Genomic DNA, 5,688 nt, shown 5'->3' with positions numbered 1-5,688 from the left:
ACGCCGGGGCCGGGCCTCGCGTCCGCCCCGCCCATTGGCCCAGCCGCCGCCCGCGCGCCCGCGGCTGCGTGGGGAGAAGCCTCGCCTCCGCCCCGCCCATTGGCCCGCCGCCGGGCGCGCGCTCGCGTGGGCGGGACCTGAGAGCTCCTGCGTAGGTCTCCGCCCCGCCTCCGCCCCGCCCATTGGCCCGGTCGCTCTGAGCGGGGCCTAAGGGGCCCCGGAACACGGTGAAGCCCCGCCTCCGCCCCGCCCATTGGCCCGGCCTCCGTGGGCGGAGCCTAGGAGCCTGTGCGGGGTGAAGCCCCGCCTCAGCCCCGCCCATTGGCCCGGTCGCCCTGAGCGGGGCCTAAGGGACCCCGGTACACGGTGAAGCCCCGCCCATTGGCCCGGCCGCCGTGGGCGGAGCCTAGGAGTCTGTGCGGGGTGAAGCCCCGCCTCAGCCCCGCCCATTGGCCCGGTCGCCCTGAGCGGGGCCTAAAGGTTCCCGTGTGCGGTGAATCCCGGACTCCTTGCCGGGCGCCAGCGCGGAGGGTGGCGCGGCAGGTCCGCGCTCCCCACGAAGTGCAGTTACCGCACTTCTCGGGAAGGGCAGGCCAGGGAAACAGTATATTCTAAGGCGGTTCCGGTGCTGCCCGGAGCACACGGCCTTTGTAGCCCGGCCTGCGGTACTGGCGCCTGACAGCGGCGTGATCCGGGATGGGCACCCTTAGCTCACGTCCCCCGGTAATAAGTCAGCTCCGGGGGTTATTTCAATCCGGTGGGTAGTGATGGTTTCCGCTAAAATGGAAGGACGCTCACTATGCACACCCCAAGGTCTAGTGTTCGTGGGCAGAGGTGAGACCCAGGGAAGGAAAGTACTGGAACCTCAGCTGGCACATCAGCCCCGCCTCCATCAGCCCCCAGAACTTGCTGGCAGCTGAAGGTCAAAGAGCGGCCTCGGGGAACTGGGGAAATAATAGCAGGGGCAGGAATTCCTTCCAGAGATGATGGAAGGCTTCCCACCAACGGGACCAATCTAAAGGGTGCGAGTCATTTCTACTTCCTGTACGTCGAGGACAGACTTGTTCATGTCTTAGGATGTAAGGCTTAGAACCACAAATTGCCCATCCAAAATGCACCTGCGCCTGGCAGAAGGCAGCGTCGCAGCGAATCCTGGGTTCTCCGAGGTTTGCTCCTGGCTTCTTTTAGGCTGAAGTCTGCAAGCAGCTGGAGGTGCACCCTGGAGCACTGTCAGGGAGTCGGGCTAAGCCCTCCCCGGTGGAGGAGACAGTGTTACAGCCAAGTAACTAAAGTACAGTGAACGCTAGCATGTAGCAGATGCAAAAGTTTACCAGGGCAGAGGTCCTGGCTTACTCCTCTCTAGACGCCCTCCCAGACCCATGTCCTTGTCCAGAGAAACGCCGGAGGACAGTTGTCCTTCCCTCCGTCCCAGACAGACTCTTGCCCCTAAAGCAGGAGCCCCGTCCTCCCCAGGTGCTGCCACAATGGAATCATTCTTGTCTCACCCCGCCTTTCTGTGACCCTGACTCATACCCTCGCCCCGTTCTTGGGATGGTACGTCCTCTCTGCAGAAACGGGGAGAGGGCCGGAGAGACGGCACAGCAGGGAGGGCATTTGCCTTGCACGCGGCCAAGCTGAGTTCAAGTCTCCACATCTTAGATGATCCCCCAAGCACCGCCAGGAGTAATTCCCTAGTGCAGAGCCAGGAGTAACCCCTGAATACTGCCGGGTGTGGCCCTGAAACAAAAAACAAACCAAAAAAAGAATGGGGGGAGGGCCCTCAGGAAGCCTGACCAGGGCCACGGTACCAGCTCAGAGCAGCAAAAGGGACACAGAGACAGAGTGCGTGCGTGGTCACTGCCTGCGCTATAGTATCGTGGATGTGTCACTTAACACTGCAGTCATGGTGTCAAGGGCCCTACGTGGCCATCTGCATGGCCGGGCTCTGAGCAGGGCAGGGCAGGGGCGTGCTGGCCTGCAGCAAAGCAGCAGTGGACAGTCAGCCATCAAAAGTTATGGCAGTCAAGCAGGACCGTGACCCCACATCATCAGACTGTCCAGGAACAAACCAGACCCAGGGTGAGGCCTGCTGGACACTGCGGGCTTGGGGAAACACCACCGTTCATTAAGTCGGACTTTTCCTTCCACGTGTGCAGAGTCAGTGATGTCCGACTCACTGGGCAGCATGCAGTACAAATGCCTGATGGACAACTTCTAGCATTCGTGGGGCAGAAAATCACAAGTGGCGCCTCCTTGGGGTGGCCCCACAGCAGGGCTGGGAAGCTCAGTCCCCTGCATGGAGAAGAGGCTGACGTGGTCGTGCTGGCTGCTGTTCCACACACACACACACACACACACACACACACACACACACACACACACACACACACACACTCGCAACATGAACAGTCGCCCCAAAGGTGAAGCGGTGAACTGGTGTCGACCCCCTTTGAGGCCGGGGGCCACACCTGGTGGTGCTCAGGGCTCACTCCTGCCTCTGCACTCGGGGGTCCACAGGCACTGCTGAGCCCTGTCCTCTCTGCCCAGCCCCAGTCAGACGCTCTGCTAAGACAGCCCAGCCTCTCGGCTCCCCTTCAGACTGAGAACTGCCTGCGCTCTGCCCTCCTGCGGCTGGCGGGACAGACCCTCCTGCACGTCAATTCCGACTCCTCAGACCGGAGAAGCCTCCGTCTACGACTGTCTGCTCCCCACCTCGATTTGGAACCCCCTCAGCTATCTGGAGTGGGAACTTCGCAAGATGGAAGCCTTTTAATTACCACCAGCTCCAGTTTCTTGCACCTCTGGCACCAACAGTCTGGATGAGCCCAGCCAAGGTCCTTCTCCTCCCCTTCCTACAGTCAAAGGCTGTTGCTTCCGTGCCAGGCACTGCTCCTCCCTCCCCCCCCCCCATGGCTTGGTGCTCCAGCCCCTCTGGGCCACAGGTCACTCCCCTTTGTGCGCTCTGCTGGGTCTAATCTCTGCTTCCACTTCGGGCTGTGTAGCCCTCTCAGACCTGTGTCTCGGTTATAAATGACGCCCCCACCTTTCCAAATTCACAGCCGCAGAAGGAAGGGCAAATATCTAGGTACAGACCCACACCCTCCCAAACGCCTGTTTCCTTAACCCCCAGCCATCCGGCAAGACGGGTTTGAGTGTCCGCAGTTCTAGGGCAAAAGGCAAAATGGAATTTCCGTGGTCCTTGGCAGAGTGAGGACACTGGGCTTCTCATGTGCTCATTAGCCATTTACTGACCAGGGGGCTCCTTTAAGATAGGGGGGATGCAAAGGCACCAGGGCTCAGGGCTCAGTCCTGGGTCTGCACTCCCAGATCACTCCTGGAGGGGCTCAGGGACCCACTGCACGGGGCGGGGGGTGGGGGGACAAGCACCCCGCCCTCTGTGCTCCTGGCCAGCTCCTCCATCCTGTTTGCTGTTTGCTTTGGCGGTGCAGACACTGAATCCCAGGTCTGAAACGTGGAGGCAAGTCCCCAGCTGCTCGGTCGCCTCCCCAGCCCCTTCCCCGCCTATAATCAGCTATATCAGCGACATCATCCACACGGACTCCGGAATCCCGCACCTCTCCACTGGACTGAGCGATCTGAACGATCGCGCTGTTCCTCTTCGGGACGTTTCCTTCTAACACTCCCCTGAGTGATTTTGCAAACTCTTCCAAACAATTCATCCCCCACGAGGCTCCTCTCTCCCTGCTGTGCCCGAGTTCATGAAACAACCCCGCTGGGAGGTGTGGGTGGCCGAGTCACTCTCTGAGGCTGCCAAGGGGTCACCCTACAGACCAGGGATTGGGCGGGAAAGGAAGGAGGCGTCAGGGCTGCTGGGGTCCAGGTGTGATTTGCAGCAGTCGCCCAAGGGCAGAGGGTTCCCCCAGGGGGATGTGCGGGCCCCTCGCTGGGCACGTGGATGGCACCTCAGTAGCAGCCGGCTCCGACAGCAAGGGGACAAAGGAGCCAGGCAGAACTGGCCGTGTTTCCTGTGACCTAGTTTCAAAAGCTGCCTGTTGCGTGGATATTCTTTCGGTCGGAGGCACGGAGACAAGACGCGAGAGGAATGTCAAGAGCACAGAGGGCTCATTCTGGCTCGAGGCGAAGAGCGACTGCCAGAGGCCTCCTTCTGAGCATTCGCCAAAGGAACCTCAGGGTAGACACTGTCTTGTCAAAGCTATGCTGTCAGAACTATGTTGTCATGATTAGAAATGTCAGAGGAAGATCTGGAACTGGACACGTCGGCTTTACAGATCACGTCCCCCACATTCTTGTGGTCGGTTACACGTGGGGCCAAGAGAAGGCTCAGACTGGTACCTGAAGGTCAGTCCAGATGAAGGATGTGTAAGAGAGGGGAAACTGCTGCCTTGTTCTACCAAGATAATGCGTGACCAGGCAGGTGTCCGAGAGCATGCTGTCCTCCTCCAGGTCATCGCACTCACAAGTTTTTAGCTTGCCCACTAAGAAGTGGCGCCTTGGTTCTACTTCCTGCTTGCAGGGCAGCATCCAGAGGCTCGTCCTAGTGTCCTGGCTTAGCACCAACATCCCCTCCTTTTTTAGGGCAAATTTTAGCCATCATAACAAATATGGCTGCCTGTTAACACTGGCTTCTAGTTTTGTACTGTGAAGGCCCCGGGTTCCACCTGGCACTGCCTCGGCCCTGGGAAGGCCCCGGGTTCTACCTGGCACCGCCTCGCCCCTGGGAAGGCCCCGGGTTCCACCTGGCACTGCCTCACCCTTGCAAAGGCTGCAGATCCCACCCGGCCCGCCTGCCCTAGCACGGCTGACTATGAAGAGCTGAACAGGAAACTACCCAAAGACTTATGCTCTATGACTGTTTATAAAAAGAGGGATCTTAGTTCATTTAGGTTTATGTCTTGCTCTTAAAATTATATTTGAGCCGTTTCTGCCATTAACTATTAGGAATAGCAGTCGTTACACTGTCCTATCTTGGCCCTATTCTGACTCTTCCTGACACCCTTGCCTTATGCCATATTTTAAAAACAACAACAACAAACTGGAAATAGATCCGTTAAACATAAAACTTAAAATTACGAAACTCTTCGGAGAGGGGAAAGCCCCAGCCCAGACTCTGTGGTGTCTTACACCCGGCCCCCGGGCACAGGCCTCAAGAGGGAGAAACGGACAGTCCCCGTGACGTAGGCAGGCAGACAGGGAAGTCCCTTCCCAAGGCAATGGCAGTCAATCTCTGGGAAGTGACAGCCCTGACCTCATGGAGAACTGGTGCCCGTCTATAACACCCTGAGGAGGCTGGGCCGACACCCCCCCACCAACAGAAGCTCCTGCAGAACAAAAGTCAGGAAAGGAATTTCAAAGACCATCAGGACTCCCAAACCCCTTGGTAACCTCCTTAGCAACAGACTTTGACCCAGGAAGAAGCCCCACGTGGGGGCAGGTTGGAGAACCCCCAGAAAGGCCACCTTGAACAAAGGAAGCGCGCGTATGCTGCCCGAGCCCATGTGCTGCTTGTGCCCATGTGGCCGAGCACATGCGGTGGCTGAGCATGTGTCGCCCGCATCTCCCCTCTTGAGCTGTGGACTTTCCTGTCTAACGCTGGGGTGTGTGTAGGGGTCTCTCCGCCCTTGGAGACGCCGGGTTCCCTCTGGAGTCCGTTACTCTCCACTCTCCCACTTTCTCTCCCTCCTTCCCTTCAAAGCCTCCAAATAAAAT

This window comes from Sorex araneus, chromosome 6, assembly GCF_027595985.1.
Source record: "Sorex araneus isolate mSorAra2 chromosome 6, mSorAra2.pri, whole genome shotgun sequence".
Taxonomy (NCBI): Eukaryota; Metazoa; Chordata; class Mammalia; order Eulipotyphla; family Soricidae; genus Sorex; species Sorex araneus.
This window is presented reverse-complemented; position numbering follows the sequence as displayed.